This window comes from Phascolarctos cinereus, unplaced genomic scaffold (assembly GCF_003287225.1).
Source record: "Phascolarctos cinereus isolate Bilbo 61053 unplaced genomic scaffold, phaCin_HiC Scaffold_726;HRSCAF=1367, whole genome shotgun sequence".
NCBI classification, from domain to species: Eukaryota; Metazoa; Chordata; class Mammalia; order Diprotodontia; family Phascolarctidae; genus Phascolarctos; species Phascolarctos cinereus.
This window is the reverse complement of record NW_027556098.1, coordinates 298,170,272-298,185,187: the sequence shown is the minus strand read 5'-3', so window position 1 is coordinate 298,185,187 and position 14,916 is coordinate 298,170,272. Positions and strand designations below refer to the sequence as shown.

General features: G+C 35.0%; 1 pseudogene; it reads left to right on the top strand.

Annotated features, from left to right (window-relative positions):
• Nucleotides 1-2,304: 2,304 nt before the first annotated feature.
• LOC110214938 (small ribosomal subunit protein eS10 pseudogene) lies at nt 2,305-2,693 on the top strand (annotated as a pseudogene).
• Nucleotides 2,694-14,916: the final 12,223 nt, after the last annotated feature.

The window sequence follows — 14,916 nt, the reverse complement described above, 5'->3', positions numbered from 1 at the left end:
CAATGAACTTAAATTTTAAAATAACATGTACTGAAGATAGAAACAGGGGCAGGCAACAGAGGATGAATATGAAAACACTGCATGGTTCAGTAAGAATAGTGTAAGGAATACTAAAGCTCAGGATGAGTCAAAACTGGCATGAATATTAAGGACAGCAGAGAAGGGATTTTTTTTTATTGTTTCTTAGTTATACTAGGAAAAAGAGAGGGATCAGTCTGCTCCTTGGGGAGCACAGAACAACATTAATTGATATGGATAGAAGAGAGAGTTGCTCAACTTTTATTTTGTTTATTATTTCTTCCAAGGAAAATAATCTTTGGGCTACAAATAACAGAACAACAATGGCTAACAGAGAGTGTACAAGATGAATATGGAGATAATAAATGACTGCCTCACTGCCCTTTATGAGTTCAAGTCCCCAGACTCTAATGAACTACATTCCTGGGTACAAAAAAATTGTTGACTATGACTACTGAAACTATTGTCAGTGACCTTTGGAAGATTTTGGAGACTGGGAGGCATGCACAGAACTGGAAGAACTCATGTGTCATCACCATTAAAAAAATACAGAATGGACAGAAATTAATACAGCAAAGATGTTGACTTAAGTTTTGTTTTGTAAGGAGGGTAGAAATCAAGAACTATTATGAAAAGAATTGTTAGTGAAATCAAGAAAGGGAGGAGGTAATTACAAATGGCTAGCATATTTCTATCAACAAATCTTACTAGAGTAACATGATTTCATTTTTTGATAGGGTTATTAGAATGGTAGATCTGAGGAATGCTATAGATGTCTTTTAATTAGATTTAGTTAGATTACCAGTGTTTCTTTATATTTTGTAAATCCTTACTCTGATGCTTAGCACATTGCCATTCACAAAGTAGATATTCCATATTTTTAATGAATGAATGACTGAATGGCCAAATACGGTCTTCCCTATAGAATGTTTCTTGTAATCTTCAATCAATCAACAAATGATTGCTAAAAGCTTGCTATGTGCCAAGTTCTGTGCTAGCTGGAATTATAAAGACAAAAATGGAATAGTCCCTTCCCTCAAAGAGTAAATATTTGATTAGAGGAGTTAACATGTATCCATTTAAGTGTATATGAAATCTATAAAAAATAAAATGAGTAATTTTGGGAGGAAGAGCACTAGCAATTAAGATGAACTAATAGCAGAGAAGTAAAAAGAATCCTGACCTCCTAATCCTGAATTCATTCTGCATACCTTCCACCATTGTCCACTTTGCTCCCAGAAACAAGGTCGCACAGATGACCCCAAGAATTTGTAATGAACTCAGTTCTACACCTTGACCACACAAAGCTTCTTCTTGGCACCATGAAGACTGAAATGACAGAAATTTACTCAGGGTATGAAAGCAGAGTGGAAGGGTTCTGTACTACAACAGAGCTCATGTCAATATCAAATGAAAGGAAGGAATTAGGTAGAACACATATCCAAATTTGTAATAAAATTTAACTCTACACCTTGACACTACTCCCTTCTAATGCCTTAGAGATTGAAATTCCAGACTGCAGAAAAGTGCTCAAGCTGTGACAGCCGCTTGTGGGTATTCTGTGTTGCTGAGACAGAGAACCGAGGAAAAGGGTTAGACAGGTATGTGGCTGTGGGACATACCAGTTCTGTCCCCCATGTCACTTGGGGCAGTCAACAAGACTAGTGAATGGTTGCCTAAGATAGAAAGAAACTAAAACTCTGTGAGATCCAGCCCTCAGGGACACCGTTATAAAAGGGGAGTGAGTCAGAAAGTGAGTAATATGAGAAAATAATGGAAAAAGACTGCAATTACAACTAACACCTAGAGCAGTAGGTGGATCCAGAGAATTGTGGGGTCCATGGAAGAAATTTTGAGGCAAATGCAAAAAAAATTACTAAGGAGAGGGGAAAGGTCAATAAGGAAATCTAAAATCAGAAACATGGGAAGATTTCTGCCATGTGGCAACATCCTCTCTATTACCAGTAAGAAATGGTCTTTCTAAGTATGAGGTACAACAGAATCTTTATGAAGTATTGAAAGAAACTGTTTAGAAGAGGGAACCCAAAATAAGTACTTCAAATATTTTAATTCCATGAGGGATACAGAAATAAAAGTATTAAATACATTTAATGACCATGAATCAAAAAATAAAAGTTTAGGATAGAGAAAAAGGAAAGATAAATAATGAAGAGAATGAGGTAATAAAATGGTTTTTTAAAAGAAAAAGGTGCCAAAATTTAATTTAAAAAAAAGGTTTTTCTATCCCAGGCTCTGTCCAGAGCAGCACCTGTTGCAGCTGCCGAGATGTTGATGCCCAAGAAGAACCGAATTGACATCTATGAACTCTTTTTTAAGGAGGGAGTAATGGTAGCCAAGAAGGATGTCCACATGCCAAAGCATCCTGAGTTGTAAGGAGTTAATGGAGGCATTTCTACTGGTACCTCACCAATGAGGGCATTCAGTACCTTCACCTGTCCCCTGAGATTGTGCCTGCCACACTTTGCAGAAGTCATCCCCGAAGGCCCAAAGGTCTGCAGGGTGAGTGACCTGCCTGGCTTAAAAGCTGACAAAGACACATACGAAGCACTGCTCCCCTTGGTGCTGACAAGAGGGCCGAGGCTGGAGCTAGGTCAACAGCAGAATTCCAATTTAGAGGTGGATTTGGTCATGGACATTGTCAACCTCCTCAATAAAAACTGTAGAGATAGATTTCATATTGAATACAATTTTGGGAAAAAATAAATAAAAGAAATTGAAGGGGAGAAGAGGAAGAGAATCCTATTTAATCACTTAACAGAAGAAAAATAATTAAATACCTAGATAAAAGCAATAAAAAAGTAACTAATAAATAAAACTTCAAAGCCAGCGTAAGGGGTCACAAATAGGTGGGGGTCATGTCTCAAGGCTGAGGGGAAGAGGACTAGTAGGAATGTGGCTGCCTTCATATAGATTAAACTAAAACAACTAAAAGATGTAGTACCATCTTTACAAAGGAAGAGAAAACAAAATAATTTTGGGGAAAATTACGTTAGAGATAAATGGAGGAAAATATAAGCCTAATTCTCATAACTTTAAATGTAAATGGATTAAACAATCAAATAAAATGAAGTTGTTGTTCAGTCATATCTTACTCTTCATGACCTCATTTGGGGTTTTCTTGGCAAAGATACTGGAGTGGTCTGCCCATTCCCTCTCCAACTCATTTTATAGATGAGAAACTGAGACAGACAGAGTTAAGTGACTTGCCCAGGATCGCACAGCTAGTAAGTGTCTGAGGCTAGATTTAAAATCATGAAGGTGAGTATTCCTGATTCCAAGCCCAGTGCTCTAGTAACTGTGCCACCTAGCTGCCCTGACAAAACAAACACAAAAAAGAGTAACAAACTGGATAAGAACACAAAGTGCTGCAATATTGCTTACAAGAAACACTTCTAATTAAAAAAGACATACTAATAAATAAATAATAAAACGAAGGTCTGGATTTTTTTTATCATGCAGCAAATGTGTCAAAAAATCGGGAGTTGAAATCATGCTATCAGGCAAATAAAAAGCAAACATTCAAAACATTAAAAGGGGGTCAGAGATAAACATGGTAACCATAATATGTTGAAAGGAACAATGGAGAGCACAAATAATATTAAACTTACATGCTTCAAATGCCTTAACACTTAAGTTTATAAAGAAAACAGGAATACAAGTAGCCATATACTTTAATGCAGTAATGGCAAGAGACTCCAAAGCCCCTCTCTTAGTTTTGGATAAGAATAAGAGGAAGATAAACAAAAAAGTAAACAGAACTGGTCAAATTGCTGAAGAAACTAGTGATAAAAGATTTATGGCTTCTTCAAAATGGGACTACAAAAGGATAAACATATTTATCTTCACTTAATGGAATTTTTTACAAATTAACCATTTATTGGCAGCACAGAGATACTGCAAATAAATATTAAAAAGACAAAAAGAGAAACGATATTTTTTGAAGGAAATAAATTTTATTGGTATTCAATTTAACAGCTATTCAAAAACAAATGCTGAAATACCTCATCAAAAGGACTATCCTTGTTAAATGGACAAATGCAGTATAAGACTTAAAAATTTGGTTGTGGTTGTGGTTGTGGTTGTTGTTGTTGTTGTTTTAGGCAATGGGTTTAAGTGACTTGCCCAGGGTCACACAGCTAGTAAGTGTTACATGTCTGAAGCCGGATTTGAACTCAGGTCCTCCTGAATCCAGGGCTGGTGCTCTATCCACTGCGCCAGCTAGCTGCCCCCAAATTTTTTAAAGTTAGGCTATACACTTCATTTATTTAGTCTCAGAGAAATGAAGTTTCTATCATGTTAATTTTCTGGATAATTGAAGTTCACCATGTAAAGTATCAGTTTAAAAAATTTCACCATTTTACATAGTTTTTCTATAACTGTATCCAGTATTTCCCCAATCTCTTAAACAGAGTACTCAGTCCTTTCTTTGACTTAGGGCAACAATGATGCACAATCATTTATTAGTACTAGGACTGGAGGAAGAATATCAGCACTAACATTGAGGTTTGCAGGATTATTTATCTTTAATTCAATGGTAATTTTATTTCACTTATTTTGCCTGCTTTCTATATAATCTGTGTTATACTTTGTTGTCACTTCTTGCTGCTATTAATGTTCCTACCAAAAGGAGCCCCTTTATAACCAGGGTGATTAAAACTATGTCCCAAATAAGCAAATGGGTTTTGAATGAGGGTATAGAGTTTTCCAATGAGTAAAAGGCATGAGACTTATGGTTCTTATGACACCTATTTAGGCTGCTCAAAAGCCTCTTTTTTGGGGGGAGGGGCTTATTGCCAGGTTCTTGGTGATGTTCCGGACAGTTGAGGTTGCCACATAGGCTACTTCCAAATAAGTGAGATATTACTGTATCCAAATCAGCAAAGCAATGTTAATATGGACCATTGGCCAGGATGTGGAAATAACATCATCACATAGAAGTGGACATCATGATGGTGTTCATTAAACTGAGATTCTGTGTGCCCATAAAGTCTGTCAGATGATGGGCTAATATCAATAGGAGCTTCTACTGGCTTCTCTGCTGGTTTCTCTTCCTTAGAGCACTAATAGATATAGGTTCACCAACTGCTGCTGCTGGTGTTGGAATGACAGATGTGGGTGTAGGGGTAGGAGCCAAGGCAGGGGAAGGAGTTGGGGCTTGAGCCATAGATGTTGCTGTAGATGAACTAACTGTAGTAGTGGTAGCAGGGTTTGATTGTTAAGTTGTAGATGGTGATGGTGTTGCTGCTTTGGGTTTTGTCACCATAACTATCACAAAGTTCTCCTCATCAAGTTTATATTTGTTGAGAGCAGTATCATTCTTGAGGATTTTGCCTGCATAAATTAATTTTTGGCCTGCTATTAGAAAGATATCCTTTCCCTTTTCCGATTCAATCTTCTCTTTCAGTGCCTTAACAGTCTCCTCAGGTTGATGTTGATCTTGAACGTCTGTTGCTGGAGGGTCTTCAGAGTGATCTGCATGGGGTGGCCACCCCCTCTGGACTTCATGGTTGCTGTGAACTCGGTCATCCTCTTGGGCCTGCTGGGAGGGAGGTCAAGGTTGCTCACACTCACCGTGTAGGGTCCCCTAGGGTGATCTTGATAGCCTTCTCCCCAAGGCACAGAGCCAGTGGGGAGTCCATCCTCAGAAGCTACGGGCAGGTCTCGGAGGCAGTGAGTGAATCCACTAGTTCATCAGGGCCTTGTCACCACCATTATGACTAGCTTCCACATCTCCTCCTCCCTCCTAGGAAATGTATTCTTTACTAACCACAACACAATGAAAGTAGAAATTGATTTAGGGAATACAAGGGAAAAACACAGCCTCAATTAGAGACTCCTTAATGAAATCCTTATTTAGGACCCAAATCCTAAATAATGAGTATGTCAAAGAACAAATCATTGAAACCATAATTGCGTGAAAAAAATGATAATGATTAAACAGCAAAACATAATTTACTGAATGTATTTAAAGCAAAGCTGAGGGGCAAATAATCATATTAACAAATGTACATTAACAAAATAGAAAAAGAAAGAATTAATGAACTGAATTAAAATTTAAAAATATTGGAAAGGTGGAGAGAGGATTCTGGAAAAGATGCCAGAGTAGGTAAGAAAACTTTCAGTTCTCCTAATTTCCTCCACAAAAATAGATAGAACATTCCCCCAGAGCAGCAGAAATAAACACAGGATAAAGCATTGTTCTCCTAAGAAACTTTGAGAAGACCCCAGGAAAGACTCAACCTCCAGGGGCAGACTTTGGCCGAAGTGAAGTGCAAACAAGCTCAAGGCCATCTCTGCAGAATCAATAAACAATAAGTTCTGGGGGAATCTGGGTTGAGGAACAGTCTCAGCCTCAGAAATTTTCATCTGAAAGACAGTGTAGGAGTCTGAAGGCTGAGCACTAGAAGATTAAAGGAACTTCCATTGTCAAGGGATGCCAAGGTCCCAGGCTGTGGCTGAGGAGAGAAGGAACTAGCACACACCCGGTGAGTGCAACAGAAGAGGGGCGGGGAACTAGCTGGCTATGGATACTTGAAAGAGAGCAGACTCTCTGATTTCACTTCCAGAACATGAGAACAGCTGTAGTTTGCTGTCACCTAAGGGACTGCAGGGAGCAAGATCATTTGCAGGACAGGGTGGCTGGGTGAACTAGCCATGGTTTAGGAGTGGAAAAGAGAATTCAGGGTTGGGTCCTGGGATAGACCTCAGAAAATAACAGTAAAAACGACCTGAGGCTTGAAATATCATTCCTCATACCTCAGGACTAGAATATGGTTAGACTAATAGCTACTAAAACCAAAATAAAACAAATAAATAAAATGAGTAAGCTAAGGAAAGCAAAAGAAAGAACCCAACCACAGATAGCCACTATGCGGATAGAGAAGATCTGGGTTCATATTCAGAGGAAGATAATTTAGCTAAAAAAGCCACTCATTTTTCAATGAGAAACATCAAATGGTCCTAAGCACAAAAAGAGTTCTGGGAAGAATGTAAAAAGGACTCTAAAAATCAAATGAGAGAGATCAAGGAAAAATTAGAAAAATAAATAAGCACAATTCAAGGAAATTATGAAAAATTCAACCAACTAGAAATAGAGAATCAAAACTTAAGGAACAAAATATCTCCTTGAAAACTAGAATTTGGCAAGAGGAGGCTGAGGATATTCTAAGACAACAAGAAATCATAAAAGAAAATCAAAAGAATGAAAAAAAATAGAAAAAAGGAAGCATCTCATCAGAAAAACAACTGCTCTGGAACACAGATCAAGGAGAAATAATATAAGAATAGTTGGACTACCTGAAAATCATGATAAAAAAGAATCTTGATACAATATTACAAGAAATTACAAAAGAAAATTGCCCTGAGGTTCTAAAATAAGAAGGCAAAGCAAAAATAAAAAAAAATCGACTAATCACCACCTGAAAGAGATCTCAGGAGGAAAACTTACAGGAATATTATAGCCAAGTTTCAAAGCTCCCAGGTTAAGGAGAAAATATTGGAAGCAACAAGAAAAAAAAATTTAAATATCTTGGAGCTACAATAGGGATTACCCAAGACCTACCAGTTACTACTTTGAAAGACTGTAGGTATTGGAATACTATATTTCATAGAGCAAAAGAGCTGAGGTTACAACAAAACTTTGCTCAGCAAAGTTAAGTATAATCCTAAATGGAAAAAAAATACATTTAACTAACTGAAAGATTTTCAGGTTTTTGTAACAAAAACCGGAGAACTTAAGGGAAAATTTGACATATAACATCCAAGAGAAATATAAGTAAATATTAAAGACCAATTATAAGGCATATATGAAAATATTAGCAGTATTCTTATAATTGTCATCATTATTTGGGTAGTTTGAAAGAAAGGTGTGGGCTAAGTGAAATGAATAGGCCCCTTTAAGAAGTGAGTCAAGGGATGATCCCTTTAATTAAAAAAAAAACATGATTGGGAGAAGACCCTCAGAGTTGCTGGCCAAAAGAGAAACAGTCACTGTTTCATTCACTGTGAGCCAAAAGAGCCCAAAAATAGCCATTAAATGGTACTTGGGCAGGGATCTTTTGTTGTCTAATCCATGAGCTCCTGAGTAAATTGGGTTTAAAGTTCAGTCTTTGAGAGAGAAATCTAGCTAGTAAACCCCAAGTTAAGTAGGCCGCTTTTGGCCATCAAAATGTACCTTCTTTTGGGCAAAAATAACAAATCAGCGAATTAATAAAAGATCAAGATGAAATCACAAAAACACACTAAAGGAAAAAAAATAATCAGAAACTATCATACACAGTTATATGCTAGCAAAGCTGAGAAAGCAAAAGAAATGAAGGAATGCATTCAAAAATATCAAAACCTGAATTGACAGAAAACCAAATAAAGATTTTAAGTAATCCAATCTCAGAAGAGGAAATAGAACTATCAATAATGGAACTACCAAAAAAAACTTCTGGTCCCAATGGATTCACAGGAGAATTCTACAAAACTTTTAAGGAATAATAAACATCCATTCTATTTAGATTCTCAAAAATTTTAAAAAATCACTTTATGCTTTTTAAAAATTATCTTTATTTAAAATTATCTTAATGAATTATTTTATTAAATTCATTTTATGAGAAAAACATTGTCCTAATGCCTAAAGCAGGGAAGCATAAACCACAGGAGAACTATACACTAATATGATTAATAAATATTGATTTAAAAATTTAAATACAATTCTTTCAAATGGTAGTAATTTATCCAAGAATTATTCATATGATAAAGCTGAGTTTGTATCAAGGCCACAAGGATTGTTCAACAATAAGAAACAACAAATACATTTAATCATATTAAAAACAAAAACATCCAAAATCAAATGATTATTTCAATAGATGCAGCAAAATTCTTTAGGAAGTATGATGTTCATTTATACTAAGAACTCTACAAAGGATAGGCATAGAGGAAATTTTTAATATCACAAAAAAATATAAAACTGAAAGCAAGCAATGTATACAATTGAGACAAACTAGAACTTTTCCCAATAAATATGGATATAAGTAAGGATGCCTACAATCCCATCATTTTATATAGTCCTGGAAATTCTATTAATGACAGCAAGATGAGAGGAAGAAATTAAAGGCATAAAGAGAAATAAAGAGAAGGTAAAACTATCCCTGATAATATGGTGGTATACTTAGAAAAACTTTGTGAATCAGCAAAGATACTAATCAAGACAATGAATAGTTTTAGCAGATTTCCAGGCTGCAAAATAAACTCTCAAAAATAAATTGCATCTTCAAATGATGATGATGATGATGATGATGATGATGATGATGATGATGATGATGATGATGATAAAAATCCACATGACAATAGTCAGGAGGAAGGGAATGGGAATAAGCATTTTATATGGTATCAGGCATTGTGCTAAAAGCTTTACAAAGAGTATCTAATTTTATTCTCACAAGAACCCAGTAAAGTAGTTGCTCTTATCCTTAATTTTACAGTTGAGAAAACTGAGGCTGACATAGGTTGTCTGACTCGCCCAAGGTCATGCAGCTGTAAGTGTCTGAGGCCATATCTGAATTTAGGTCTTCTTGATTCCAGGCCCAGAGTTCTATCCACTGATTTACCTAGCTGCCTCAAAATAGAAAGGGAAGTTCCACTCCATATAACTAGAAAATGCATAAAGTATCTGGGGAATTGATATACCAAAGCACACAGAAGACTTATATCAATCAACTACAAAATACTCCTCACAGTAATAAAGAAAGTCATAAATAGCTAGGAAAATATTCAGGCAACTAGGTGACATAGTAGATAGAAGGCTAGCCCTGGAGTAAGGAAGACCTGAGTTCAATTTAGACTCAGAAACTTAATAGCTATATTACTCTGGGCAAGTAACTTCTGTTTGCCTCAGTTTCTTCAATTGTAAAATAGTGATAATAACAGCACCGATCTCACAGGGATATTTTGAGGATTGAATGAAATATTTGTGAAGAACTTATCACAGTGCCTAGCACACAATAGATGCTATGTAAATACTTATTCTTTTTATGCCCTGTCCCCACTCCAGACATACCCAGGCCATGTTAATATAATAAAAGGACAATACAACCAAAGTTAGTTTGCACTTTTAATGCTGTACCCATCAAATTATCAAAAAGAAACTTTATAGAACTTGCTAAAATAATAATAATTGATTTGGAAAAAAAATTAAAGATCTAGAATATCAAGAGCAATAATGATAAGTGGTAGGAACAATGGGGGGAATAGCACTTCCCAACCTCAAACTATATCATAAAGCAACACTGATCAAAATCTTTGTAATTTGTTTAAAAATAGAGAGGTAGATTAAGGAAACAGGTGAAATAAAGGAGAATCAGAAAAAATGTAATGCAATAATTCAATATGTGATGAAGCAGATATTATAAATTGCTTAGGAAAGAACCTTATTTGATCAAAAAACTGCTAGGAAAATTGGAAAACAGTCTGGCAGAAATTAGACTTTAATCAACACTTCACATTATATCCTACCATACATTTTAAAGGCATATGCAACTTTAATGTTAGATGTGCAATTAAAAATTACAAAAGAAACATTCCATATGTATGTACATATATAATAACTATGAGTAAGAGATGCATTTTTAATGAAATAAGGGATACTAGCAATTATTAGTGATAAAAGAGATAACTGATTACATGAAAATAAAAAGCTTCTACACAGACTAAAACAAGATACCTAGTGTATTAAAGGAAATGATGTAATGAAAAATATTTTATATGAAATTTTTCTGGCAAAGGTTTTGTATACAAGATATATAAACAATGAACAGAGATGATATCGATATAAATGATCAAAAGCCATCCCCCAAAGAATAAGGGGTCAAAGGATATGAACAAACAGTTCTCAAAAAATAAAGACTTGCACAGTATTAACAACCATATGGAAGAATGTTCTACATCAATAATAATAATACTAATAAGATAAGTGTTAATGAAAAGAACCCAAAGGTTTCACCTCATACCCTACAAATTGGCCAAGATCACACAAGATAACAATAGTTAATGTTGGAAGGGTTAGGGAAAGATAGGTATAATGGTGCATTATTGTTGCACAACTGTTGGTTCATCAACCATGAATTAATGTAACCATTTTGGAAAACAACTTGAAATTATGCAAATAAAATGATTAAAATGTCCATAGTCTTTGACCATAAATTCCATTACTGACCTTATATCCCAAGGAAGCTATAGATAAGACAAAAGTCCTCATACACACCAAAATATTTAAAGCAGTGTTTTTTTTTTTATGATAGCAAAGAATTGGAAACCAATTAGATACCTATTAAATAGGAAAAAGCTAAAAAAACTTGTGATACCTAAATGTAATGGAGTACTACTGTTCTCTAAGAAATGATAACTTTGATGCATACAGAGACGCATGGAAAGATTTTCAGATGTAGAGTGAAATAAGTAGAGCCAAGAAACAACATACAAATGTGACAGAAAGGAGAAGCACACATACAAGTGGATGTTGCAAGATTATCAAGAATAAACATGGCTTGAAAGCAAAAACAATGAAACTTTATTCCCACTTCACCTCTTTGTAGAACTGGGAGTTTCACAAGGGTAGCACATTGCATATATTTTCAGGCATTTTTGGCAGGTTTCATTATGGGTTTTCTTTCAGGAATCAACTTTTGGATTCTTTCTAATTTCACATTGCCCTTTTGTTCTAATATTTCTGGACATAGGCAGATTTGGGTGTGGTTTTTGTTTATTGTTTGTTTTGGTCATGCATTTTAGGTAATCTTATGATTCAGTGTTTATCCATGATCTTGGTCAATAGTCTTTCTTTGTATTTGATTTCTCTCTGGTATAAGTAGCAGAATCAGATTAGTACCATAAAATGAATTTAGTAGGATGTCCGTTTCCTCATTTTTTTCAAGCAACTAGTATAATATTTGAATTAGTTGTTCTTTGAATGTTTGATAGAATTTATAAATCCATTTGATCTCAGGATTGCTTCCTTTTGGAATCTAATTTATGGTTTTTTAAACTACTTTTTTCAAAGATGGGGTTATTTAAATTTCCATTTCTTGTTACGTTAAACTGGACATTTGATATTTCTATGCATTTGTTGTGAATTTTACTTTTAATGTTTTTAGTATTTTGTTTTTCCCAATTACATGTCAAGATAACTTTTAGCATTCATTTTTAGGATATTTTGGATTACAAACTTTTTCCTGCCTCCCTTCTTCCCTCTCCTCCCCTTTTCCAAAAATGGTAGGCAACTTGATATAGGTTATCCATGTGCTATCATGTGTATGTATATATGCTAAAATATATTTCTATATTAGTTATAATAATGAAAGAAGAAACATCAACAGGGAAAAAACACAAAAAAGATTAAATGGGGGAAAAAATCTGCTTTGCCCTGCATTCAGACTCAATCAGTTCTTTATTTGGATGTGGGTAGCATTTTCCTTCATGAGTTCTTTGTACTTGTCTTGGACCATTTGGTTGCCCTTTGGGCATAGTTCCAAACTCATCTCCAGAATGGTTGGATCAGTACATAAAATTCCAGGAACAATACTTTAGCATCCTAATTTCCCCACATCTTCTCCAACATTTGTCATTTTCCTTTTTTGTCATATTGCAGACAATCTATATTGGTATGAGGTGGTACTTCAGAGTTGTTTTAATTTGCATTTCTCTGATCAAAAGTGATTTAAAGCACTTCTTCATATGCCTATAGATAGCATATATAGATATCCTTTGACCATTTTTCAATTGGGGAATATCTTGTATTCTTACCTATTTGACTCAGTTCTCTATATATTTGAGAAATAAGGCCTTTATCAGAGACACTTGCTATAGAAATTGTTTCCCAGCTTTCTGCTTTCATTCTAATCTTGGTTGTATTGATTTTGTTTGTATGAAAACCTTTTAATTTAATATAAACAAAATCATCTATTTTACATTGTGTAATACTTTCTATTTCTTGTTTGCTCATGAATTCTTCCCTTCCCCATAGATCTGACAAGTAGACTATTCCTTGCTTTTCTAGTTTGCTTATGGTGTCACCCTTTATGTCTAAATCATGTACCCATTTTGATCTTACCTTGGTATATGGTGTGAGATGTTGGCCTATACCTAGTTTGTGTCATTGTTTTCCAGTTTTCCTAGCAGTTTTTGTCAAGTAGTGAGATCTTATCCCAAAGTCTGGGGTCTTTGGGTTTATTAAACAGTAGATATATTCCACTTATCTACCACTCTATTTCTTAGCCAAAACCAGATAGTTTTGATGATTACTGCTTTATAATAGTTTGAGATTTAGTATTGCTAGGCAACCTTCTTTTTGTCTCTAGCGCCTTACCTTTACTTCCTGTGTGTTTCTCTGTTTCAACTATGTTTCTTATAAACAACATATTGTGGGATTACTAACTGTATTTCCCTCCATCCTATGTTTCCTCCTGTTTATCCTCTCTCTTCTCACCCTTTTCCTCCTCACCAGTGTTTTGCTTCTATCTACCACCTCTCCTGATCTGCCCTCCCTTCTGTCAGTCCCTCCTACCCCTTTACTTAATCTTCTCCCTTCCTACTTCCCTGTCAAGTAAGATGGATTGCTATTTTCAAATGATTGTGTATACTATTCCCTCTTTGAGCCAATACTGATGAGAGTAAGGTTCAAGCAATGCCCATCACCCACCTTCTTATCTTCTCCTTCACTGTAATAGGTCTTTTGCACCTCTTCACATGAAATAATTTACCCTGTTCTACCTCTCCCTTCCTTCTGAATACAGTGTACTCCTCTTTCTCATCTCTTAATTATTTTTATATCATTCCCTCAAATTCACCCATACCCTGTCTATGTATATTCTTTCTAGAGGTACTATTAGTGATACAATTTTTAAGAATTACAAGTATCATCTTTCCATGTAGGAATTTAAACAGTTTAGCTCTATTGAATCCCTTATGTTTTCTTTTCCCTTTTTAATTCTTTATGCTTCTCTTAGTCTTGATATTGGAAATCAAATTTTTGGTTTAATTCCGGTCTTCTTATGAAAGCTCAAAATCCTTCTATTTCACTGAAACCATTTTACCCTTGATATATTATGCTTAATTTAACCAGGTAGGTGATTCTAGGACCTAGCTCTTTTGTCTTCTGGAATATCATGTCCCATGTCCTTTGATCTTTTAACGTTGTAGCTGCTAATTCCTGTGTAATCCTGATTGTGGTTCCCTAATATTTGAATTCATTCTTTCTGGCCACTTCCAGTATTTTCTCCTTGACCTGATAGTTCTGAAATTTGGCTATAATGTTCATTGGAGTTTTTATCTCTTTCCTGACATTATCAGTGGATTCCTTCAATGCCTAAATTTTGCCTTCTCTTTCCAGGATATCAGGGCAGTTTTCCTTGACAATTTCTTGAAAGATGCTATCCAGCTCCTCGTTTTGATTATAGCTTTCAAGTACTCCAATGATTCTGACATTGTCTCTCCTGGATCTATTTTCAAGGTCAGTTGTTTTTTCCCGCGAGGTATTTTGCGTTTTGTTCTATTTTTTCAGTCTTTTGAATTTGTTTGATTCTTGATGTCTCATAGAGTCATTAGCTTCCACTTGCCCAATTCTAACTATCAAGTAGTTGTTTTCCTTTATTAGCTTTTGTACTTTCTTTCCCATTTGGCCAATTGTACTTTTTAAGGAGTTGCTTTCTTCAGTGGATTTTTTTTAAATCTCCTTTTCCATTTGTCCAAATCTACTTTTTTAAGAATTTTTTTTTCAAACTATTGACTATTTTTTCATAATTTTCTTATATCACTCTTATTTCCTTTCCCAATTTTTCTTCTACCCCTCATATAATTTTTAAGTTCCTTTTTGAGCTCTTCCTTGAGTTCTCTCTG